At 44.3% G+C, this 25,814-nt stretch overlaps 1 protein-coding gene across 9 annotated transcripts in view; it reads left to right on the top strand.

Annotated features, from left to right (window-relative positions):
* ATXN1 (ataxin 1) overlaps positions 1 to 25,814 on the top strand; it is a 193,308-nt gene that overhangs the window by 44,666 nt on the left and 122,828 nt on the right. For 7 of the 9 annotated variants that reach the window (XM_082754897.1, XM_082754901.1, XM_082754900.1 and 4 more), the window contains one exon: positions 14,462 to 14,588. The exons of 1 other annotated variant lie outside the window; for it this stretch is intronic. The gene's annotated coding sequence lies outside the window, so the exon portion shown is untranslated. Of the gene's footprint in view, positions 1 to 14,461; positions 14,589 to 16,229; positions 16,247 to 25,814 lie in introns of those variants that run through there. One more of the 9 variants, XM_082754906.1, reaches the window with a different exon arrangement.

The following is a 25,814-nucleotide window of genomic DNA, read 5'->3' as shown; positions in this document are numbered from 1 at the left end:
CCAGTATGAATGTGGGAACGTAAGTCCAGGTGTCCAGGTTTGAACACTTTACGTAACGTTAAAAGGAGGAAGTGGAAAGGGGAAGAGTTGAGAGGTAAGGAACAAGTAATACATGGCTTGTGGGGAAGCCTCTGGTATTCAAAAACAGTTACTCTAGGCTTGAACATTTTCAGCTTCTTAAAATACCAACTTCTTGCACCACTCCATTTGACTGTTTTATCATGATCTTTAGGCTTCTCCTTCTTTACTTTTCCTTGCAATTCTGTGAGCTAACAATTTAAAGGGGGAGAGCAGGAGGGAGTGAATGTGACTTAGATTCTCACATTATCAAGGACGGTGAGGGTTGGGAGAAAAGGTCAAATTTGTGAATAATACCATGAAAAAAAGTTCAGAACCTGGAACCACTCCAAGCCGTGGGAGATGCTGTAAAGTTTTATGCCTTGTTTGTATAAGATGGTCAGAAGATTATTGTCTTCTTTCCTCAGGAAAAACAAAAACAAAAACAAAAACAAACAAACAAACAAAAAAAACTGACTCCAGACCTACTTGAAATCTTGCAGGATTTGCTAAAAATCATGGGAATTGGTATCAAAAGTGCAGGGTGAATGCAGCAGTTGAGTCTAGATAGATGATTGTTTTGGCTCTCTGTCTTCATACTTCTAAACTTCTTCTGCTAAAGTGTTTGTCAAGTTGTAAGATGTCTTCAGAGTCTTTGTAAGGTTTCTTGAAACAATCTGCAGAAAAAAACACAATACAGGACTGTGTTCTTCGTGAAAATCTTTAAGAACTTAGACTATGTTTTCTACATTATCATCAAGAACACAAAACACTTTGCATCACAAGCGCTTTGCTTGTTTGGTAGGTTTCTTGTCACACAGGGATGCAGATTTGGGGCTTCTTGTGACTTCCTCTTGGTATTTTGTGCTTGTTGTGTACCGGTGGGATGATTGTTTGACTTGGGAGTAAAATGCTGTGTAGGGTTCGAGTACAGCATCCAGCTGGTACCTGATCTGTAAGGTGTGGTCTCCTACTGGTGTCTGTCGGGGACATTGCTGTATGGCACTAGGAGAACTTGCAGTCTTCTGATAGTGGCAGTGATCTTTGCCTGCCTTGTCAGAAATATGCTGAGCGGGCATTTCAGGGATAAGATTTATTGCTTACTTTAGCGAGATCTGCAAACAATATCTGACTTAATAATTCCGCTTTCTGCTTGTAATTACACGTTATTTCTTTTTGGTAATGCCTTCAGAACTTCTCAGTTCATTATCAACTCTCAGAACATAATTTAAGGAATAATGTGTATCCTGACTGGTCATAACGAGGCTGAAATTCCATCTTGGGCTTCTGGTGTCATCACAGAACCGGGATGGAATTACAGCTTTAATTTATGTACTATGGGGGATACATTATTTATTACTATGCATTAGAAAATGATTAATCTCTGCTTGTGTTGCAAGACTATCCTACTGCTAAAAGTCCCCAGGAAGTGCTGAGACATTGTAGAACTTCTTGTGCAGATTACAGCTTCATGAAGCTGCCAAAAAGGCCACTGCATTATTCAAAAACTGCTGGAGGTGATGAAAATTTACGAAGCTGCTACGGGGTTTTTCCTAACTAGTAGAATTCCTACATGGTTTCCATCTGCTAAACCTGAGCGTTTCCCTACCTTTAGTCCCTTTTAAGTGTTTCATTTCACCTAAAGTCCTGATCAGATGAAAGAAGTTGAGCAGCGCCGTGTTTTGAGGACCCTGATTCAACAAAAGACTTTGACCATAGTCAAGCTCCACTGAAGACAACGGAAATTGGGTTGATAAATCAGTTCTTCAATTTCTACGTCTTTGCTTGTTCATAAAACCTATTTCTTTGTCCTTCACTTCCCAAAATTGTGCCTGTGTGTGCATGCATGCCTCCATGAGTATGGGGAAGCAGCAGTGGAGCAGTATGAATGGGTAGAAAATTGCAGTAAAACCAACTGATTCGTCCAGTTCTCATTCCAGCAAGCACATTTTTAACGTGTTACGCTCTGATAACGTTCCATTTTTGTGAGCTTTCTCTGTACCAGAAAAGTCAGTAATCAGGCCCTGGTATGTAATTAATAACGCCGTGTGGCTGGCGGTGGTGTCCGCAGCTCTGGCTGTTGACCTTGAGTCACCGCATTCCTTCACAGCTGGTTTTCGGTGGGGTTTAGCCTTTCTGCTGGAGCAGAGAATTTGTCGCTTTTCCTTTTACAGTCCGCGGCCAGGAGTTCGTACAGAGACCTAATACCAGCCACTACGCCGAGCAGCTGTTACCAAGTAACATAACTAATCCCTGCCTCTTCATAAAATGAATTTGAGACTTGGAGCTGGGGGGGGGGGGGAGAGGGTGGCGTGCAAATTTGCTTTTGCGAGTGCTGTGCCCTGGTTTGGAAAAAAAAAGAGGAAAAAGAAAACCCCAAACCCTAAAGGTTTGTAGGAATTTTAATTAATAAGCCCAGCAAAATGTCTTCAAAGTGCTCGGCATGATTAGATCTGAAGAAGAGAACTAGATATTTGTAAAAGATCAAACAGATACAAATACCTTAAGAAAAGAAGTCACTGATGTAAATTAAGTGAACACTTTATACTAGTACAAAAGTATTATAAAAAATTAAATACTCCCACTTTCTAAGGCAGCATTTTTATCTAAGGCTCCGATGACATGTATAAACCACTCAAGTTTCAGTCTTGTGGGTTACATTGTCACCAGAAGCTCTGACTAATAATACAGCAAAGTCTTACAAATGACAGTTGGATATAGTATGACTCTAAATGGCATTTTTTTGTTGTTTTATTATTTCATGTGTTTAAGGAAAAAAAAGAGAAGCTCTCAGTGCCTACTGACTAATTGGGCCGAACAGAGAGGAGTGCTACCCTCGATCTAATTTGGGTGGCCGTGTTATAAATCACAGATGTGGAATCTAACACCCGGTGACAAAGTGGATAATCCTTCGGGTGTAAAATCTTGAAGCTGGTGTATAGAAAGACGTACAAAGCACGCCGGCAGCTCTCCCCCACGCGAAATTAAAATAATTGTCATTTTTGCAGGGAACACCATGGGAATCAGAATCGGAGACAACCAGCCTCTTCAGCGTGAGAGCTGAAGAGATGGCTGCAGTTTCTAGGCAGAGTTTCAGCCCGCTGGAGCTGTATAAATAGATCACTGGTGCCATGCAGATCTGCTGGGGACCAATCGCTGTTCCCTTCCACATCACGAGGAGATGCAGAGGAGCAGTCCTCTGCGGCTACCTGTGCTGCGCCTCTCGCGCTGAACGCATCGGCTGGGGCTTCTGAGGGCAGAGAGGCTCGCTCGGGTGATGCTCTCCCCCCCACGAGCAGCCTGGCACGAGGCTCCTGCAGTTACAAGCCTGTGTTTTCAAGGCTCGCTTAGATCGTAAATTGGACGTGGCGTTTGTGCTAGCTTTCTGAATGAGTTGCAGCCTTGGGAATCCGGTGTCGTGTGAATCGAGATAGCATGTCACATCACTGGAGAGGAAGCTAGCTGCTAACCATTGGGGGGACTGGTTAATTGTGGTGTGGCAGAGGCATGAGATCAGAGCTTCTTCCTAAATCCTGAGCATGAATTTTACACGTTGCAGCTGCATTTCTTCTCTGCCTGCTAGTTCGCTACGGGTATTATTGTTAGTGTTGCGTGGGGAGGGGCTTTTAAGTTCGCTATGAGACGCAGAAATGAGGAAGAATGCAGATATTTAAGGGTAGGTTTCTCAAGGTCCTTAAGCTCGTGGCCCCTCCTGATGGCTGTGGGGTCAATTGCGTTGAGCCAGCACGCTCCAGAAGCGTTGGATCCTGCTGCTGGAGGCCAGGACTGACACCCTGCATGCGCGCTTCTGCGCAGATGTGTGGGACTGAATCCTCAGCGTTTGCGAGGAGCATCACGTTAAAAGCAAGCTGGAGGAAAGAGAAAGAATGACGGTAGGTTTTAACGTAGGATTAGGGTCCGATAACTTCTTGGCACAGGTTCCCCGACGCTGGGAAACGAGCCTTCAGGTTGCATTGTTGCACTCGCAGGAAAGCGTGCCAGCAGCACTGCGAGCACTGCCCTCTTTCCGTGCCTGCGGAGGTAAAGCAGAGAGACACGGCCCCGTTCACCCTGGCCACAGGGCTAGAGCCGGTCCCGGCTTTGTTCTTCAGGGCGTGAGCTGTTTGACTGCCCGACATTTCTTTTTCGATGGGTAGCAATGGGATAATCCGGCCGCACGGTGCCGGCACTTGGGGCTGGGTTGTGCTTGCCGTGGTGCACTGCGCGAGCTCCCGAAGTTGTGTAATTGGGAGCTTGCTGTCATACTGCGGATGACTGATGGCATAATTTGTATTTTCAAAATACATAAAGGAGCTCAGCCTAATCAGGTGGTGTGGTAAATATTTCCAGGAGATAAAAACAGAGTATTAGGGCAGGGAACGGAGTTATAAACTTCCTTTAATGAGCTGCATATTGTTTGATCATGTTTTTTCATATACATGAGCTTCTGCATGCCAGATTCGAGTAATAATTGGCAGCTACTTCACAGTCCTAGAGAAATGATACTATAAATACTGGAAACAGTCAAAACGAGTAGATGTGTCAGTTTGCCTTTCAGACTACTGTGACTAACAGGTGATTAGCACAAACAGTAGAAGGCCCATTTGTTCTTCTCCTGGCTCCTGGAAATACAGGGAGAGTGGGAGCTGCTCGGTGCTAGCAGAGGTACCACTGGCTGCCTTGGCTTACAGGTTTGCCTGGGCAAGCATTTGACTTCCAAATCCGAGCAGTCCTGCTCACTTCTTGAAGTCCCTGATGTTAAGCACGTGAATGGATGGGTTTGGGGCTTGAAGGAGCCTCCTGGGCTTATTCCGGAGAGTTTCCAACAAAACCTGACGATGCAGGAAAACCCCCAAATTACGAGCCTTTTCCTACTTCCAGTGGGTAGCTCATGGTGTTGATGGCACACAAAGCGGAGGGAATCCGCGCCCATTTGTTCATGCATGCTGGTAGTCTTCAGTCTTCCAAAAAAGATGCAGTAAATGAAAATATCTCCTGCCTTGCATGCTGATCGACTGCCATTATTTCTCAAAGATGGAGATTTTAAATAGCAAATGTTAATTTGAGGAGGCTTTTAAGATATACGGAAAGCACTTCTGAAAAAATATTCAAATGACAGTGAAGGATTTTTGTTTTCTGTTTAGCTTTTTTTCTACAGTACGAATGTGCCCATACTCAGTGAAACTCACACTCATAGGGATTTGGCTGTGCGGGAGAGTATTCCTCCTTCACAATGTTGTATTGCAGAGCAGCTTGGTTTTAATGATAAGGAGATCCCAGTAATAGCTGTGAAGAGGCCTAGGTACGATCATGGGTGGATGAATTTTTTTTTTTATAGCATTTGGATGTCTCTCTGAAAATGCTACGCTGCAGCTTTTGGGGCTGGATAATGCTCACGAGCAATGGAAGGGGGATTCCCACTTCTGAAGGGATTTTAGGCTGAAATTGTGTGGTCTCTCATATGGATTAGCATAAGTCTAAAGGCACTTAATGGTCTTGGCTGATTTAAAAAATCTCTTACTTTGTGCTTAAAGCCTAAATTGGTTAATGTGGTTTATATTACATTTGAATATATACCCGGTCATCGAGGCGTGTGCATTTTAGCATAACATACGAGTCCAGGGACTAGCACGAGGAGGGGTTTTGTAGCTTTTTAGGCACTGCAGTATTTCTTTTAAAGTGATTACGTGGTGATCATTAGCTCTCTTTAGTAACATTCCCCTTGCTGAAAGCTGGATGTTGTTTTTTCCACCCCTTGGAAGGGAACTCGTGCAGTTAGCTTCCTCGCAAACCTCGATGGCTCTGCAGCCTGGCTGCAGGGTTACTTTCATTTTGTGCGGGGCGGTGGGAGAGGTACGCGGTGCTGCAGTCCCAGGCTGCAGACACCGAAAAGAAACCCTGGGGGTGAGCTCGAGGAATGTGGAGAGGACGGCGTGAGCTGAAGATGTGCCCTGGTTGGCACTGGGAAATGAAGCTGTGCTGGCTTCTAGCAGATGTTTGCAGGCTGAGAGCGGTTTTGTCCCAGGTCTGCATAATTGCTGAAGCAATTAGACTGCTCTCCAGCCCAGGTATCCCACTTAAGTTGGAGGTTTGGTGTTTTTACTGTTTACAAACTTCACCAAAGCAAATAAAGCGTACGTAGCAGTATGCAGCATTGTGAATTTTCCACAAACTTAGCTTTGCTCCTGATGCTGTCATTATCTATCTTATATTATGAATCACATTAAAGGAAAATACCTTGTTTCAATTCTCCAGGGGAAAAACCCTTTTTCTACCTCACCTCCCTCTAAAAACCCCAGACACCTACTTGTCCTGTGTCATCTGAAGCAGATTTGAATCTGTTATCAGTACCTAAATCTACAGATACACTTTTCCTGTCTTGCATAGGAACAAGATGTTGTCCCAGTTTCTGTGTTTGCAGTCGGGTGGTATCACAAACAAGTTACAGTAGTAAACCGAGTGCGTTAAAGAAATGGAACAGAGGAAAGATTACACTTTAATTCCCCAGAAAACATACCTCATATTATTCATAAGCTGAATGCAACTCACAGTAAGTAAAAGTAAAGCTGCATTTCAAACCAGCAGAAGTAAAATAAATCTCTCTGGGCAAGACTGTGCTTGGGTTTAGTGCTAATTAATCTTGCAGAATTGGCACTGCAGTTCTGAATTTTAACATCAGGTCCGGTTGTTTACCTTTCTTGCCAATCCAGCATTGCTTTTCGTGGGCCAAGACTGATATTTTTGCTTGTTTTCTTTCCGGAGCACGCTATCTTTCTCTTAGTCTCCCTGTAATGACTTTGGAATCCGCTGGCCAGTTTCAGCTAAATTTAACAGAAAGGTTGAGCTCACAAAGACCTTGAATTCCTCGCGGTTTTGTGAAGCAGACGGTTGGATGTAGGGCAGCGGCAGGAATCGGTGACCTTTCTGAAGGAAAGGCTCGCCCATGTTGTTGCAGATGGGAGAGGGCTCCCAGGGCAGGGCTAGCTTCGCTCAGATCATGCCTTGTACTGTGCCCGAGGCAAAGCCACCAGGAACCAGCCTTCATTAACTCCCCCACTGCACTCAGAGCAGTTGTAAGAGCTCCAAAACCTCCTCAGGTTGCTCAGGGAAATGCCAGGTGAGGGGTTAGGCACAAAGCTGCACTCTTACAAATCAGCCCCGCTAGGAAGCACGTCTCTCACTCCTGGAAGCTGTCTGTGAGGGAGGCAAACACAGACTGACGATGCTTTTAAGTGAGGGGACACACAGCGCGTTGGCCATCGTGACAGGGCCTGGCTTCCCCCGCTGTCCTTGCCCTTTCATTCATGAAAGCGGACAGTGGCGGTGCAGTGAGGCTGCGGATTTTACACACACTTCCTCCTGGTTTCGGCTGAGCTCAGAGCTGTCTCGTGTGCCGAGGGTCAGTGGGAGGCACGTGAAGGAAGAGAGAGAAGCTTTCAAGAAGTATTCGGGTACAAGGAGGGCGTTTCACTTGGCCTCGGCCAGGTCAGTGTCATGCCTTGTCTGGAATTGGCTGTCGGGTCCAGAAAGGTTTGACAAAAGCTGAGCAGAGGGAGCAGCCACCTTCAGTTTGTTTCTTGCCCCGGGAATGCAAGGAGCTTTCCAGCACCAGGTATTTCTTAGCCACTTCCAGTGTAAAGCTTTTTTACTCCTTGATAATGCTTTCGACAGCTGTGGAGGATTGTGTGGATGTGTGGCTTCAGGGTGGCGGCCTGCAAACCTCCAGGGGTGGAAAAGGTAACTGAGAAAGTTAGACATCGTGTCACAGGATCCTTAGCTTCCCTGCGCTGAAAAAAGGTGGGATGACTGTTTTACTACTTAAATCAATTATGAGGAATTTCAAGATTTTGGGGGTCTTTTTAGTGACATTTGGAAAGAGCATGTAAGATCCACCATGAAACAAATATCAGAGGATATTTGGCTTAAGGTGGGATGTCAACACAGTCACCTTAAAAAAGCATTACTGCCTGAAATTGTCTACTGGCTGTTTTTACAATTAGTGCCTAAAGTTTACCATTTTCATGGAGTTTAGTGGGAGAAAGGTAGCATTTTTTTCTTTCATATCCATTTTGTTTTACTTTTTTCTTTCTGTAACGATTCTTTACAGTATAGGTGCAAGAAGATGAGAAAGTATTTTAAAGGTAAAGTAGGATTAATTTTATAACTACAGAAATTGTAAGCTATTGTAGCTCAAACTACTTTGTTCTCTCTTCTGTCTCCATTGTTCACTTTAAGATGCTATTGTTCCTGTCACTATTACACTGCTGTAATGTTAGATTAGAATATAATAAATATAATACTGTGTTCTTATTTTTCTGGTGGCATAACGATGCGTGACAGCAAAATACTTTTTTTTTTTTAATATTGTTATGATAATATTAGTAAGTGGCACGGACTAAGTGGGGAAGATCTGTCTGGTGGAGAACTTGATGCTGGGATCTTGAGGCTCACATCAGGCAAATTTTGGGGTTACTTTTACTTCTAAACAGTAAGGTCCCACTGACTGCTTGCCTGTTTGTGGCATTAGCTGTGCTCCAGGAGAACACGTTGCTTCTAGTTTAGTTCCTCCCAAGAGGGATTCAGTTCATCTGCTCCAGGACCACCCCACATTGCAAGCAAAAGCTAACGCAGGAGGGATCATCCGGAGGCTCACTTCAGAAGCCATAGCCCTGAGCAGAGCAAAAGCAGGAACGTGGATGTGTCCTACAGAGAGCCTGTGGGATAAAGGGATAGAAAGAAAGGTGTATTTCAGCAATCTGATCTCGTAGTTGTACCAGTTAGTAAAACGCATTTCATAATTTTTTCTTTCTTAATGTTCTTCCCTTTTTTTCATAGTTATTACTGAAAGGGGAAGGTTGGTGTGAGTAGGCCTCAGAAAAGGAAGGTTGTTTTGAGAAGTTAGAAAGAAGAAATCTTCTACCGAAAGAGGGATCATATCTTCTTTTAGGAGCTTATACAATGGTGAGTGCACGTTAGACGCTTAACAAATAATGACCCATCCCTGACAGAGCACTCACATTTGTGCTTGGCTTGCTGACGTTAGCACATGCTGCAGCAGACAGTGCTCACATCCTTAAATGAAAGGGGGTGCTCAGACCCTGCACTGAACTGAGGTTATCAGTCACTGCAGGACATGGGCTAGGCATCCGTAATGTAAAGGTGTGTAGGCTCTTTTTGGTGTGTGTCCCGAGGCAGGGAAGGAACATACGGTGTGGTGAGAGGTAATGTCATATTATTGCTAGCATGACTTTGAAAAATATATGATGTTACCTCAGAGAGTAGGTGTGAGAGCCAGTCTGGCAGATGTGACAGTCCTGCTTTCTGGAGCTGACAGCTGGCAGCCCGAAGAGCTTGCTACCAAACCTGTAATTTATTGAAGTACTCGTATTGCGATTTGTGCTGAAGAAAAGGAAGTAGAAGTAGAGATGACAGAGGCAGTAGCACAGCGCTTTAAGGAAAGGAAAAAAAAAAAAAAAAGCCTGGGCAAGTAGGCTTATGTAAAAGCTTCATCTGTTTCAGCGTCTTGTCTCTCCTTGATTAAAAGAGTAGATTTGGCTGCAATAGCCATCCATGCTTTGTAGCCAACCAACTCACTTAACCCAGGCAGAGGACAACATTTGTTCTTCGCCTGGAAGAGTTTTTTTTTGCTGGCCAGGCTGCCAGCATAGTCTTGCTAATCTTAAAATGTGAGACCATTTGTTAACTACAGTGGTGCTGAGCTGGTTGTGGCTTAGTCAAATTTCTGTTCTAAAAAAAGCTTGTGGTCAAACCTCCAAAGTTTCCTGCACCAAAGGTCGCCACAGGTTTCTACTGAAGCGTCCTGTTTTCTCTGTGGCACTGGAGATATGTAAATGTATACGGAATACGGGTTGTGTAATCTCCGTATGTACCAGCAAGTGAACACATCTCAAAATCCAGCCTCGTATAGCTAGAAGGTAGGCGAGCTGGTGTAAGTAAAGCAGAAATAGTAGGAAAAGTACCAGATTCATCTCTCCCAGAGAACGTGTTTCTTCTTTGTTCTGGAGCTCTTGAATTCAAAGAGCTCAGAATGTATCTGGATGCTGCAAATAATCGTGTCATACTTCATTTTCTTAACATCTGTTTCAGAACTATACATGGCGTATAGCAGGAGGAGACACTACCTTGTTGCTTTTCGGGGGCAGAGCACTGAAGTTTTGCAAAAGATACTACTTTCCAGGCCAGGTCATCCTGCGAGGGTGTGAGCAGGTGGTGTTCAGGTGTTCCTATCTTGGCACTTTTGGCTTTCAGAAGTGAGACGAGGAGGTTTGCACCTCGGTGAGTGCAGGTGGTTGTACAGCAGGTCTGCTTGTGGCAGGATGAGCCTCGGATGCATTTCTCCCAAATGTTGGTGCTGTACTCAGATTCTGGGATAACGAGGTACTCACAAAGGTGCCCAGGAGAGCCTGAGGTCAGTGTGTGACCTGGAAAGAAAGACCTAACATCCTTCTGGGTAAGCAGGAGAGCACGGCTCTCTAACACCTTTTCTGCAGATGTGGGGACAAGAATCCTCCCATTGATGGGACAGGGAGTATGCAGTGAGCCTGGTGCTGCTGTTTCCCCATCCTTCATAGCTTGTCCCAATATTTAGCCTGCCCCAAATCCAAAAATGTGGCCAGGAGAATCACCTTCTCCTCCCCAGCCACAGGAAACATATAAGCTGATTCTTTCTCTGTACTTTGTCCTGGGGTTTAATTTCTTTCTTTTCTCGATTCTGTGTTTCCACTGCCTTGTTTTTTCATTGGTTTTGATCATAATCGAGTCATGCTAAAATAATTAATGTGCCAGTTGACTGGAATGGAAAATCAGCTCAGTCCATGCCAAGCTTTGAGAAAGGCACAAGTGCCAAATGAGGGAAGGCTGGGGGGAGAGAGGGGTCCCACTGATGGCATTTTGCCAGGCCGACAACTCTTGGGAGGTTTTCGTAACGTCTCTGTCTGCCAAAGCAAGGGGGATTGTCTGTCTCAGCTTGCATTAAAAAGCAAAATATTTCTGCTTTGCAGCTGCAGAACAGCACAGCACCTGTTGCATTCCTATGGCTCTGGAGGCAGAGAGAAATACCTTGAGATTTTGGTCTGGCCCCGGAGCTTATGAGGGAAGTACCACCACATTGGGGGGAGATACGTGCTGATTGATCACCAATTTCTGGGTACTGTAGCAGCACAGCATGCTGTAGGTTTGATGAAACGCTGTTTTTAGGGAACTGAGGCCAAATTCAGCTTCTTTGCAGCCGGTAAGGTCAATGCCATGTGTGCGGGAGGAGGCAAGGGGAGCCGTACTTCAGAGTAAGTCTGAAGTCCATAATAAGGGTGCACTGCCTCGTTTATCACACCGAGAAGAATGAACAGAGCTGACAAAATACTCGTCTAGTTTGCTTGAAGCTGCATCCATTTCTCCAGAAGGGGGAGAGTGGAGTAGTTGGATGCTGGGAGGAACGTGCCTGATGCAGGACTGTCCTTCCTCCCGGACTCGAGCTGAGGCAGGGTGCAGAAAAATCCAGGCATTTAGAAACGGGCTGTCAAATCTGCTCGTGTGTGTTTTTGCAAAGTCCGTCACATCTGACTGTTGGGTGTGCGGCCGAATCGTTCCGTGTTAAGATTTTACTGCTGTTTTCAACAGCGTTCAGTTAATGTGATCAAATGCACAGGGGTGTGAGCTGTGAGCAGCTGGTCCCTGCAGGAAGAGCACACGTGCACATGGCAGGCCTGCTGCTGCCTTCCGAGCCTGAAATTTGGCTCACGGTGTCATGATGTGGCAAAAAAAAAAAAAAAAAAAAAAGAGGGCAGGACCAGTTTAAAGTTTTTTTTTGCTACACTGAATTTGTAGCGTTTTATGCTTGGTTGTGTAAACTGTATGTAACCCCCTTTTTTTTTTTTTAAACCAAAAAAAAAAAATCCTTCCATCACTTTCCATTTGGCAAAACCCAGATTTGTTGCTCCTTTTTCTGTAAAGATCAGATGGGTAATGGGAGCTGCACAGCAAACTAATGTATGCTACTCGAGATAGTAAAATGCAGGGCTACAATAGGCCTTTTCTCAGCAGCTGTGAAGCTGTTGTGCGACTACAGTGAATCCATTCAGGCTCCCCCACGCTCGCCGGCAGCACCCAAGGAGAAGGGAGCCGTACGAGCGGAATGAATGTCCAGCAAAACAGCTCCAGGGAGGGACAGGCTGCTGCCCGGCTCCTCGTTTTGGCTTACAGGGTCGTTTTCTGGGGACGTGACGTTTCAGTTTCAGATGAGTTAAGAGGTACCTGTAACTTCGTCCGTGTCACCATGTTACCCGCTAATTCAGCAGGGCTCTCGTGTCTCTTGCAGCAACCCGCCGAGCTGGGGGAGTGCTGTTATCTTCAGCGTGGAGAAAGGGGAAACTGAGGCACAGGAAAATGGGGGTTAAGCGATGATGTGCGTTAGGAGCCAAGCTGTGGTACGTAAAAGGCGCTGGAGAAGCTCAAGTGTCATTTACAGCTATTTCAGCCCTTCAGGAAGCGTCACATATCACTTGCCCGTAGGTCATGCAGAAAGTCTGGAGGGGAGCTGGGAATCTGCCCCTCCACCAGCAGTATTTGTCTCTGTAACAGAACATTAAAAATGTAAGTGTGTACGTGAGAGGAGGAGGATTTTACACTGATTTCGATCTTAATATAGAGTCCCCAGCCACCCTGTACCTGAATCGGGGAAAAAATGAGAGGCAGAGGCTGGTTGATTCAGTGGGGTGACACTCCGTAAAATAATCCTTCTAACACTTTTTCTTAAATTAAGAATCGTTTCTAGGTGGCATGAGTCATGGGCACATTGTCCTCGTTTCACTTTGAACTTCCAGCCTTCGCTGGATTTGTGTCACAGCTTCAGAGGGCTCCGTCCTCTTCCTGCAAGGCTGCAGCCTTTACTCATCTCGAGTGAGAGGAGGCTCCTTGGAGAAAGCAGAAACACAACATAAGCGAGAAGAAACACGGTGGAGCAGGGCAGCAGGGTAACTTAAACAGGGTATTTTGGGGTTTGTTCGTCGTGTCAGCAGCTCTGGGGAATGGTGAAGTAGGTGCAGCCCCCGTGCAGGTATTGAGGGAAGTCCCCTTCGCCCCTTCTTTGTGCCGTGGGGTTGTTTGCTGGGGGGAGGGAGGGATGAGAAGCCACGAGGCAAGCTTTCCTTTTTGACTTTCTGACCACTTTGGGCAAAGTTGTATTTTCTGAGGTATGCACAACCACAGAGGGCTGTGGATAATGGCTCCACTTCTTAATTAAAAGCAATGGAAAAAAATTTTCAGAGCTGTCTGTCTGTCGTAGCTGAGTGGGGAAAAAAAAGCAAAATTTTGGCTTAAATTCACGTAAGGTGAAACTCTCTGCTTTGTCACATTGTGAAAGTTTGTTGGCTTCAGCAGGGATAGTCACAGGTGTAGCTGTGGGAATGGTTTGCTGAGCTAAAACTGGTGGGGAGAGAACAACTCGGCCGCCTGTGATCCTGAGGGGCCGTGCGAATGCAGGAGCGCGCTCTCCAAGGGAAAGTGAACTCTGCACTGGCTGGCAGCGTCCGCTGCTCGTAGCCGAGGGATTTTTCTGCTGACAGAGCCCGGCTGGGCTTCCAGCTGCTGGCCTGTGTCACTGCAGGTACGGGAGAAGGGCAGATCCGCGGGGCAGGGGGCAGAAGGCACGCTGGTGTGGCACAGCAGCACGCCCGTCACCTCCAGACCCCTTCAGGCCTTTTCTGGCGATGGCGGAGAATGTCAAAATCGCCCGTGTGAGGGACCTGCCGGTTTCTCTTACTCATTTGCTTCGTCGCTCCTCCTCCTCCCTTCCTTCCTCCCTCTCTTCGGCCGGGCTGGGTCGTGTGGTGCAAGCTCTGTGCAGGTTCTCCAGCAAACAGATGCAGGGAGCTGGACGTCTACACAGCATTACTAGCAATAACGTGACCAGTAATAACCTTAATAATAATAAAACTGATGATCGCTCTCCCGTCTAACAGTTTGATACTTTACATAATGACTTTTTTTCTTTTCACAATTTGCATCTCTGGACTTTCTTCCCTTTTCTCCTTCATTATTTTGTGGAGTCTGGTTATATACCACCAGATCATATGTTAAATGAGTACTTTGCAGCGTGCTACCATACAGGTTTTAAAAATAACATGGTTTTGAGTGGTCTTAAATAGCTGGTTGTTTTGTTTTGGGTCTTTGGGTTTTGTTTTTTTGTGTTTGTTTTTTTTGTGTTTTTCTTTTTTTTTTTTTTAAGTACAGCCCACAGAAGAGTACTTCTGCTGTGGGGAGTTATCGCACTTGCTTTAGATAATGAAATATACATTGGAGAAAGGTCAGGGATTTCCCCTGAGCCACCCACCAATCACTTGAAATGACATTTTCATTCTGAGTGTTTCTTGGTTTGTTTTTGTTTAAGATCCTGGAGCCTGGGGAAGAGTTTTAAAGCAAAACATCAGATAAAAAGGCTGCAACATCTCACGTGAGAGAGGGGATAGAAGAAAAGAGACTTACAATAGCATCCTGAAACACTCATATGGTTTGAGGTGAGTGATTGGAGGGTCTTGTCATAAGTTACAGTTAGTTTGTAATTAAGTTACTCATTATTTACCTCAGAATGTCATGATATTTCTGTCTGTGGCAATAAAAACAGCTGAGAGAGCGAAGCAGAGAAATTTAATGGTAAATCCAGAATCAGCAGTCAAAATATATAATGCCCTTATCTTTTTGAAAACGGGCCCCATGAGGTCCAACCCTGCAAACAGGCGATTGTTCTAACATTTGTCAGGGTTGAACCCTGTTTAAATCAATGAGGCTATTCTCCCTGAAAGTTAGGCATGTGCCGAAGTATTTCCAAGTTTGGCATCTATATAACATGGAAACTCTGCAGAAGAAAGCTACTGAATGAAGTACAATGCATAGACAGAAAAATGCATATACAGCTATCTTACTGTTGGTAATAATGTCACGAGCAATCTGATTTTACAGCATTCTTAAGTGATACTTTTGTATTAAAGACATAGCTCTCATTTTCATGTTTAAGCACCTCGCTGGTGCTTACCAAACTTGTTAACAGAGCCTTTAAGTTCACCACCAGCTTGAATAATATGTCCACAAAATAATTGCTTCATCAGTGTAACTTTGCACAAGCTGAGCTAAAAGTATAAAGAAAATAATGTCGCCTTTCATAACTAGAGTTGCAAATTGCACTTGGATGTTTGAGTAGCAGCAGAACTATGAGTTCCCTGACTGAGGCTGAATTGTGTTGTCTTGAGTTATTAACTATCTTTAGTACGGACAATTAACTATGAATTGCGATGAAAAGCCCACCTTTTCCCTCTGGTCTTTGTTGTGTTTTTTTCTTCATTTCTCTCATTAGAAAAGAATGACTTCCGAGTATTTTCTTGATTTTGTTTTTGTTCAGTAAAGAGCAAATGTTGCAGTTGTAAAACCAGACACTGAAATGTTGGCCTAAATGAAAACAGAAAACGAAAAAGAAAAAAAATTAAAATTCAAGTTATTTATTCCCTTCTGCCCCATGAGTGTGCTGAAGAAGACGAAATTGCTGTAAGAAACCCGCAGAGTGAAAAGGACCAACATAACATGGAAGAAGCAGAGGATATAGCTTCACCACTGTGCAGAATATCGAAACCCTTCGGCTTGTGGCATTTGCAGACATTTGTTGCTTACCAGGTTGCAGAAGAGAGGAGAGCACAGCTGGCCCCTGGTGATTGCTCTGTATTTGCTTTGTAGGAATAGAGCTATTAAATTTCTTTTGAAATCAACAGGCTCTCTGCAGGGAGCTAAATATTTCCTTTCTGGTCAGTGGACTAGAGCCATTGCTTGGGAAATTGTACTAGTCCTGTAGGCATTTGTACTGATTTCTCCAAAAAGTTAGGAACTTTTGCAAATCAGTGTAGACAACCCCTTTTTATATGCAGTACTTGCATTAGGGACTGTGAACCCAAACAGAAACACAAGACTCTTTCAGTAGGAGTCTGAGGCAATTTTTGTAGTTGTGAAATGAGGTATTAATGCAAATATATTTGCAGCTGCTGCAGTATGACATTTGGGAGCTGCGGTTCTTACCCTCCACACCTTTCTTTTCCCCTCTCTTCTCCTGTCCCTGCAGCTCAGGTGGGAAAACACTTGCTCTGGAGCTCACCCTTTTTCAGGCACAAGACAGCAATTGTGACCAGCTCAGGTGAGAGAGGGAGGGTGAACCACAGCAGACCGTGTGTGCTATCTCTGAGCCCACCTTGCTTTCTCTCAGTCCCCCTTTCCTAGTGTCAAGCATTCCTTCTTAGCTCTGCTGTGCGCAAGTCACCACACTTTTACTCCTGTCTTTTTCATTCATGTCAGACCAGGATAACACGCGTGATTTGCCTTCTTGCTGCTCTCTGAGGAAGCTCACGTTGGAGTTCAGGGGAAGGTATCTTCACAGCATCTGCGTAGCCTTTATAATCATTCGATCAGCTCTCGGTTGCAGTCACCAAATTGTTGAGTCTTGTTTAGTTTTTGTTGTGTTTGGGAGTGGAGGAGCTTGTTGGCAGGGTATTAAAGAAAGGGAGGTTCTTTGGTGGCAAGAGATGCACTTCAAGATATATTAAATTGTACTGCTACTTCTGCCCTTTCTTGATGCTTGTTTTTAGCATGTGAAGAAATAATGCCCCCATCTGCGTGCCCAGAGAAGGTCCTGTGATGCGTGCCAGGGAGTTACGTGGGTGCAGAGCAGGCGGAGGGGCTGACTTTCTCCTGCCTTGTACTTTTCACTGGGACCAAATATGGGGGACTGAGCCTGCCCAAATTAAACACATGCCTGTTTTGTTTTGCCTTTCTTTGCTCTTCTTTCAGCTGTCAGTGTGCCATGTTCAGATGGCTGTGATCAGTCGCAAATTGTCCCCCGTCCATGCTCCTCGGCTCTCCTAAACCATTAGTTTAGTGGAGCTCTTTAACAAAGATGGCACCGGTTCGATATTTTTTTTCCCTAGCTAATGGAAAAAGAGGTTGTTTGTTTGTTTGTTTGTGTTTTTCCCCTCAAGTCAGCTGCATTTGTTCCCAAAGCAACTTGTGTTAAGTGGAAATGAGGCTTTGATAATATGTGTGCTTGCTGGAGACTTGCTTAGATTTTTTTCCCCTGTATATGGATCTTTTCAATGGGGCGCCTCTATTGTGCAGCAGAAAGAAAGTGCACGGGCTGCCAGGCACATAATGGAATTGTTCATTTGTTTATGTAAGTGTGTGTAAGCCTTTGTGAAGAGGAGGTGCTGGGGACAGAGAATGGAGACCTTCACTGCGGGGAGCTGCGAGTGTCGTGGCACAGCCCCGGGCCCCTGTTCAGTGGGACACGGCCACGTCTGTGAGGCTGCTGGTGCACGCGTTGTGTTCAGCACTGCTGAGCATCACCTGGGATTTTCGCTTCTCAGCCTGTCACACAAAAAGGGGGGAAGCCGACGCAGCCGTTGACTGTGCTGGCTCTAAACCACATAAGGCAAAATATTCAGAAGCTGTCGTACTCCCAACGCTTTCCTTTAAGCCATGTGCACGAACGGGTGATGCAAATATGAAACATGCCAATACTGGGCTTCCTCACTGTGAGGCTCTTTATTATAAAGGATGCATGGTTTAAGTCAGTTTAGCATGGATTAGATAAGAGCTTGAACCAGGCCTTGGCTCCAGGCCCACCAGCAGCTTTGCGAAAGGCGGTGGTTCAGGCAGTTCCTAGTAGAGCCTGATTTTAGTCCGTAAATTGGGAGTCACCACAAGTTTTAAACCGAGGCTTTTAAACAAGTTCTTGACTTCTTTTTCCTCGCCCACCGCTCTTCTCCAGCTGACTGTGGAAGTGCACAAGCCATTGGCGCCAGGACACAGCAGCGCAGGGAGCGGAGAGGGGCCTCTGTGGTGATCGCTGTTACACAGCCACGTGCTTTTTGTCCACAGCAGTTTTTCTGATTTAGGCCTTCCCTTCTGGAAGCACAGTTGGAGGTGTTGGAGGTGGGACCATGAAGCTTCCCAGGAACCTAGTGTCAATCGGTCTGGTGCTGAGCAAACCAGGCCGCAGTGTCTGGGTCCCCAGCCCTCACAGCCCTCTCTTGTGAGGGCTATTACCACAGCTTAATTACAGATACTAAAAAAATATGAAAAAAAAAAGAAAAGAAAAAACACATTGTAACAAATAAATTCATAAAGCCTAAACTTCTCTTTACTTTCTAGATCCAGGACTCTATTCTTATCCATCCCCTGCTCCTTTGCCCTTGGACATGACATTTTAGGACTTTCCAGTCTCTGGCTGCACAGTTACTGGAGAGATGTTTGGTTACGTGTTATTTTACACATCTGTTAGATATGTCAGAGTCGAGTCCTGCACCCAGAGACTTCTTGTGGATTTGCAGCACTCCCTGCGGGACTCTGAATCCATAAACCAATGAATGGCTTATGAGGATACAAAAATGTGGTCTTTCAACCTACTGCATATATTCCTGCTACAGTCATCTTCATGTTTGGCAGAGAAAAGCTGGTATGTGAAAGACAAGAAGCACTGGTGAATTGGGAAGCATTATGGTATGGCAGTTAATTTGCTCCCTCCTAAGAGCTTCGTCTTTCTGGTTGGCAGTAAGAAAATAGTTTTCATGGTGATTCAAGTGCCTCAGAGAGAGGCTGCCTAAACAGCTGATGTTGCATATTGCAAGCGTAGCTTTAGCGTTGCGGCACTGTGGGGAGATGCTGAGTACCTGTAGCAGCACTGAGAGCTGAAGCAAAGCTGAGGCTTTGCATTTTGGACCAGAGAATCTGTAACTGCAGCCTGTAGAGGAAACGTGTTAGAATTTGGGTGTCTTTCAATTGAACAGTGTTTCCTCTGCTAACCTCACTGATCAGACTTCTGCATTTCTTCTCCTCTGTTTGCTAGTTCTGCAAGTGCATAAAGCTTTGAGAAACTGTTTGGCTGCTTAGCTGGTTGTTTTTGGAGGCACGTTGCCTCCTGTTGTGGTGATGCCTAGCGGAGTGACTGCTTGCCATCTCAGGAGGGGAATCCTACGGGTCGTGGTGGCAGTACGTGTCATCCGATGCTCGGGACCCTCCTGCTAATCTCCTCTTAAAAAAACATTGGTAGAGGGTTAGAGGCAGCCGGGTGAGACAGCACTGAGGAGCTGGAATGGGAGGATTTGCAAGACTGCAAAAACTGTTTCCCCTTGCCAGATGGCTCAGCAGCTGGAGCCCATGTGGGAGCGTCCTGCTGCCGAGCAGGGGTCTCTGTGCTGCGGTGCAGGGGAGCCGTGGACGTGAGGTGAAGATGTCCCACCCCACGGGCCAGGAGTCCTTCGGCAGCCAGCTGCCCTCTCCTCGCCGGCTCTGTTACGTGCCCACAGCATGGTTGCAGCGGGCAGGGTGCTGCAGCTGCTTTGTTTGAAATGATAATATTTTCTGCTGTTACTGGGGAATGCTGCAGTATTTTTTGTAATTACGGGCTGCAGGCCAGTAATGTACAATAACATTTTGCTCTTCCTGTCCGGTTGCTACTGTAGGCATTCATTCCAACTTGGGCTGCGTTTGCAGTACATGGTATTTTTTTCTAGCCTCTGCTCATTATCTATTGTGGATATTTTTAGATTATTCATTTCTACCCACGTCTGTCCATACAAATCTATCTCAGAAAGCACTTCAGAGAGTGACAGTCTCCATTGAACAAGCAATTGTTGTGGCTTTCACAGAATTACGTTCTTGTGAAAGTATGAGGCAAGAATGAGATGAAAATGAAGATGAATATTGCTTTGTAAGTTTAAAAACGGTTATGGCTTTAAAAATGTTTGAGGCAGAGTTGAGGCTAGCCTTCCTCTGACTGATCACAGGCATATTTAGCATTAAAGACCTGGTCTGCACCGAGCTGTAGGTGGCTGAAACCTCTGGGACGGCAGAATGTGTGAGACATCCACCATTGTTGGAGCCTGTAATGATTCTCCACAGCTTGGGTTTTAAGTATTTTTCTTATTTCCAGAGGAAAGTAATCGTAACTTGGAACACAGTTAGTGGCATTCATGCCAGCGATTGTTTATTAAGGTTGTCATGGTCTGGAGATGAAATTTTTGTGAAAGGGAAATTAAAGTCCTAGACATCAGAGTTCACAGCTAGCCAGCCTGCACGCAGCTTGTTTCTGGAAGGTAGAGGTTGAGTCCAAGAAGAGGAGAAGAAGGCAAAGCACGAAGGAGACAATTAATTTGTTTTCGGGTAAATTTGGAATAAAATAGTGTGTGTTATACAGAAAGGATTGTGCTATTTTTCATGTGTAATTTTAGTGTCCTTGTGCTGTGCTGACTCACCAAACTACTTCAGTTTCAGTCTGCATTTGGTTTAAATTACCTTAGAGGCCTGCATTTGCATGCTGCTCTGTAAAGCGCTCCTCGTCTGCAGTCCAGATCGCTTTTTTTCTTTCTTTCTTTTTTTTTTTTTCTTCAGCATTTCAACTGACTTGCCTTTTTTCGTTCTCCAGGTCTCTGCTTTACTAGCATTTGCAGCCAATCGCTGTGTGCCTGCTTGGGCCCTGTGATAGGCGAGAAACATGTTGCAGTAACAGATAGAACAAGGAGTGAATCACTGCTTTCTGCCTTTCAATTAGATTACCTAAATCACTACGCAGGAGCATTCCTTTTTGGATGATATAGCAGCACGATTATCTCACTGCCTTGACGGAGCAGTGCTGGAAGTGAATATAATTCTTCTCCTATTACATCTTTAATGAGCTACAATTAAAAATAGTGTGTTGGCGTGCCAGTGTAGATGCGTTATTCACAGAACTTTATTGAAGCCACTTCGGATGGTATATTTGGTCGACATCATGTTTTTCTGAAAACCTTAAGAATTAAGCAGCAGAAAAATCTGTTTTGCTAGCTGCAAGCTAATTGGACAGTAAAATACGTCAACTAAAAAGCTACAAGGTCTGCACTTAGTCTTTCAGGGCAAATCTTATACTCTATAGTAATTTAAAAAAAAAAAAATCTCCCAATACAACAGGTTTCTACAGAGCTCCAGCTGGGTCCTAGGTCTCTTGACACCTGTGGCAGTAAGTCTGAGTCACAGATAGCACAAAGCTGTGAATCCTAATACTCTCAGTATTCAAAAGCTCACCTACGTAGGAGTTTAATTTCGAGTGCTTCTTTTAGCTCTATTTTTTTTTTCATCCCCCAAAACTAACAAAATTTAAGAGTCATTCTTAGAATTTTGCAGAGAAAATTTTCTCAGCACTTGTGGCTTTGTGAAGGATTGACATCACTTAGGGATTAGAAAATAGCGCTGTCAATTTTAGCTTGACGGCATTCCATTCTGTGCTCCAAAAACCTGATGAATAACAATGGATGAGTCAAAGATTTCTTGGAATTTTCGCTTTTTTTTTTCCCTTGTGCAATTCCATTGCCATTTTTAGCATGGAGGGCAGTTCTCCAAAGTATGTCTGTGTGCTTGAACTGTGATTTCTTGAAAATTCAGAAGGAAATCGACCTGAGGGTCAGACAACAAAAAAAGGTTGTATGTTTCTATGTATTTTGGTAACGTTATGTGAGCTAGATTGAGGAATTCACAAGAAAAGGCAGGATGTGTTTGCTGGAAAGTTGTTACATCCCTGCTTGAGCAGCGTGGCTATCTGCCTATCATGCTGCTTCATTATGTTGTGATGAGATTTTGCTTAATGATTTTACATGTCTTGTCAGCTGTGGTCAGGGAAGTTGCCTGACAAAACAAATTATCTGTGGATTTGGGAGACTTTAATTCAATTTTTTGCTGCACTGCAAGTCCCCTGTATGATCTTGGACAAACTTCTTGAACTGTATAGTTCATGGTCATTAAGTGCTAAGAACTGAGAACTGTGTAGACACTACTGATTCAAGTTAGGCAATGTTGTCAGCTGATCATGGCAAAATCATTGGGATTGGGGTGAATTAAATTATTAACTCTGCATATTTGTTTTTCAAACCGCAGAAGTGGCCTGTATCAGGAATATTCTGACATACCAGGATGAATGGGTGAAGTACGAAGCCTTCAGAAGAATTAAGTTTCTGAAAAGAAATCAAAGGGGAAAACAGGTTAAAATGATAGGAAAGGGAGGATCCATAGGATTTTCTCCTTTACAATAGATAGCTTGTATTTTACTCAAAAATTGGCAAAAAAAAAAAAAAAAAAAGTGTCCCCTTAAGAGCTGCTGTGTCAAATTTGAAGAATGATTTGAATTCAGTCATTAAAGTGTGAAATGGAAGGATTTTAGTTCTGCTTTAAATTATGCATCTCAAATTAACCTTAGCTGCAGAGTCTCTGCTGCCGCCCCCGTAATGACACATTATTGGTACTAATGGCTTCTTTGTGACTCGAGATACAAACAGACGTTCTAGACAGAAACATTCAGGCTTCCAACTAAATAAGATGCAAGGCGTGCATTTCCACCTTGGTTTTCTAGTGCCCAAGCCCTGCTCTCCTGGTGGCTGGTGCTCACGGGCTCTTCTTCCCAGTTTCTAGGCTCTGCTCCTCGTCCTGGCGGTTGCGGGCAGCTGAGTAAAAACCTTCTTCTCAAGCTTGGAAGAGCAGGAGAGCCATAAATTTGCAATGAGCGTGGAGCCCAGCCAGAAACCAAGTGTTGTAGAGAAACAGGACAAAGCCTGGAATGTGGGCATGGGATGCGGAGGGAGCTTCTAGCAGGTGATCATCCTGGGAGGAAAAGGACCCAAAATTGTGAGGGAAACAGGGAAGAGAAGCCAGGATTTAAGAAGGAAGTTGCTAAATAAGGGAGAGGTGAGATTAATAGATAATACAAACAGCAGTGGTTTGTTAACCCTTTGTGTGCCCTGCTGACATGACAAGGAACCATATTTTTGGAGCTCTGTACACTTCAGTTTCTCTGAGGCTCACTGGTGTCATGTGAAGAACTCCACCTGTACCTGAAATTTCACCCACAGGTTTTACAGCTTCCAGTGTGCTGCTGCTGCCTCTCCCACCAGGAATCATAGTTACTACCTGCACAGAGCTACTGGGTGGGCAACTGGAACAAGTGAGAGTGGCCGAGCCAGGGGAGCTGCCTACAGAACACGTACGGAGTTGTACGTGGTGATGAAAGAGGAGTGACTTGGCAAGACAGGCCCAAAATTTAGAGCCTAGCTTTAGACTGTCCCAAGGATAATCATTAGTTGGTGGGTTTGATCCATTACGGATGTACCTGCCCTGGCTGCATGATGCTGCGTGACTGACCATGGGGTCAGCTCTCAGCACAGAGTGCTGGGGAGTGATCATACAGTATTCTGGATCCAAGGTGGGGTTGCATTTAACTACGTAAAGTCAAATACAAGTAAGTATTCAAATGCCTCCTTTGCATTTCTCAAAGGAAACATGTTCCTGAACTGGGACCCATGATTTTTTTTTAAAAAATGGGAATGCTAATATGTCACATTTCCTAATGTATAAGAGATATTTGTATGAATATTTGAAACACCAAATAGCATTGCCACAGTAATAAAACAGAAAGTGTTTTGTCATTTTTCTTTTCTGTACGTTTTTGTTTATTGATGAATTTATTGATTTCATCCATTACTTTAGAGTAGGTATCCTAAACATTATTGCAAATTATAAAGGCTCTGCTTTACATTAATAAGCTCTTAAGAGTGCTGATGGAGTGAAAAGAAGTCAGAATTCAATAGCAAAGGCCTGAATAATACCTAGTATTTTGCATTGAATACGCTTGTAAAACATTAGTACCTTTGTTTGTCCTAATTGCTAATTCAAAAAATACTCATTTGCTATTCATTATGAATGGCCTAGTAGCACATGCCTTTATTTTCCATCTTTTCCAATAACCTACCTCAGATTTTCCATTCTATTTGTAGTGACCTTAAGCTGGCTGGAGACAGTGGGAATATATTATGTGAGTGGGAGAGAAGAACTTCACTGTTAAAGAGATAGCAGACCTTCTGAAACCATGAGTGAAAAAAACACAAAAGTTTGAAATGGAGATCTTAACAGCACAACCAGATGTAATCCAAGTGATCTGAAGCAGAAACTGTATTATATTTCACACACATGCACACACAAAGAATCTTTTTCATATTTCTAAGCTCAAATTTCTTCTGACTTTTCTGATTTTCCTTATGGTTTACTTTTAATTCATTAACCTCTTTTCCCATTTTTTTTCTTACCTTCAGAAGTAATGTGGTTTATGAATATGCTAGAATGTAAATATGAACACTATAAAATTGTTAGGCCGCTGTTGTCATAATGCTTTTTAGGGCCATGTTTCTCTGTTTTCCAGCTATGATGAACAATTTGTCATGACACTTGAATTAGTGTCATGTGTTTTGTTTGGTGCTATTGTTCTAGCCGTGCTTGAAATATGTATTTTCTTTTGGATGCAATAGTATGATGACTGGGGATAAATGATATTTAATCTGTTGAGTTATGTTATCTTCCAAGTGTTTGTGACATGTCACATCTGATGGCATATGCGACCTTCTTCTCCATCTCTGCTTGGCCGTGTAATCTGTGCTTAGTTGTTGCTTTTACACATTATTAACATCACAGGAGCTGTAACTGATGACGAAAAGGAACATAAAATACAATGTGTGCCCAGGATGCATTTACATTTTGCCTTTTATTGTTTGCTTTGGATGTGGTTTGGGCTGGATGGTGTGTTAATTTTTATTTATTTATTTATTTTAAGCTGTGTGTCTTTTCTTCTCCATTGAACAATGGGAGTGTAGCAGTGCTGTCAACCAAGGCCTCTCCGTTCATCCACATAATAGCAATAAAAGCCTCTTACGTAGTGTTTTTCTAATACTTTGCAAATAGGAGCTTATCCTTCGCAATGCCAAGCAACTCTTCTGCATGTGTGCTGACCCCGAGCAGCGCTTTGTTCGCAGCAGGAGTCAGCCCTGCGTGTGCGTATCTGGTGCTGTTGGCAGCCTCCCTTGTGAGGTGGAGTTGTGTTTTTGGAGGCACCTTCCCCTGCCTGCCGGATACAGTCATTGCCAAATCTTTGCTGGTGAGAAAGAGTTGTTCTGCCTGTAGATGTGGCCGCTCACTGGTCTAGGTTTTAGCTCTGGTTCTAGGGAGAAGTTACCTCTCTGGGCTTGCTTCAAGGTGCCATCCCTCAAAGTGAGCTTTGGAAATTGTCTGCTGCACAGAGGGATGTAGAATAGCTGTCTCAATGTGAGAAGTGCTCTATGAAATTGTTCCACTTACTGTTGCTACTTGTAACACCTACAATGACTATAAGTGAAGGATATTGGAGGGAAAAATCATATTACTTCAGTTAGTTTACTCTGTGCATATTTGACAGCACTCTGCGTATAGTCAGTTACATAATTTCCTGGGATAGTCAGGTTTCTCTTTATTTGTGTGGCTCTTTCTCTCAGCAATAAGGGAAAGAAAATATATTAAGGATCAGAAAATGCGGCTGTAAAGCCAGGAAAAATTGTCAGCAGCCTCAAGAAGAGACCTAAGTATGTGGAGCTGCTCTTGACTCATCTTCCAAAAGCAACTCAATTCCCGAATAACAGCGCCCTTTCAGGCTTCATTTCGAGATGGTATGGTTGTACTTGCCTAGCCAAAAAGGTTGTACAAACCTAGCCAAAAAGATGAGCAAATGCTCGTCTGAGATACCAGTGTTTTACGAGGTGTGTTTTTGCCACATTATCCTGCTTAGGAGCTAGCAAGGGGCAGGATTTTCCCCTCCCAAGTGTCAGGACCCCTGGTGCGCTGGGGCTGAATGTGGGGCTTCTTTTCCTGGAGCGGGCAGTGCCGGTAAG

The sequence above is a fragment of the Aythya marila genome (genome assembly GCF_965140915.1).
Source record: "Aythya marila genome assembly, chromosome: 2".
NCBI lineage: Eukaryota > Metazoa > Chordata > Aves > Anseriformes > Anatidae > Aythya > Aythya marila.
The sequence above is the reverse complement of the archived record's forward strand: the minus strand, read 5'-3'. Positions and strand labels throughout refer to the sequence as shown.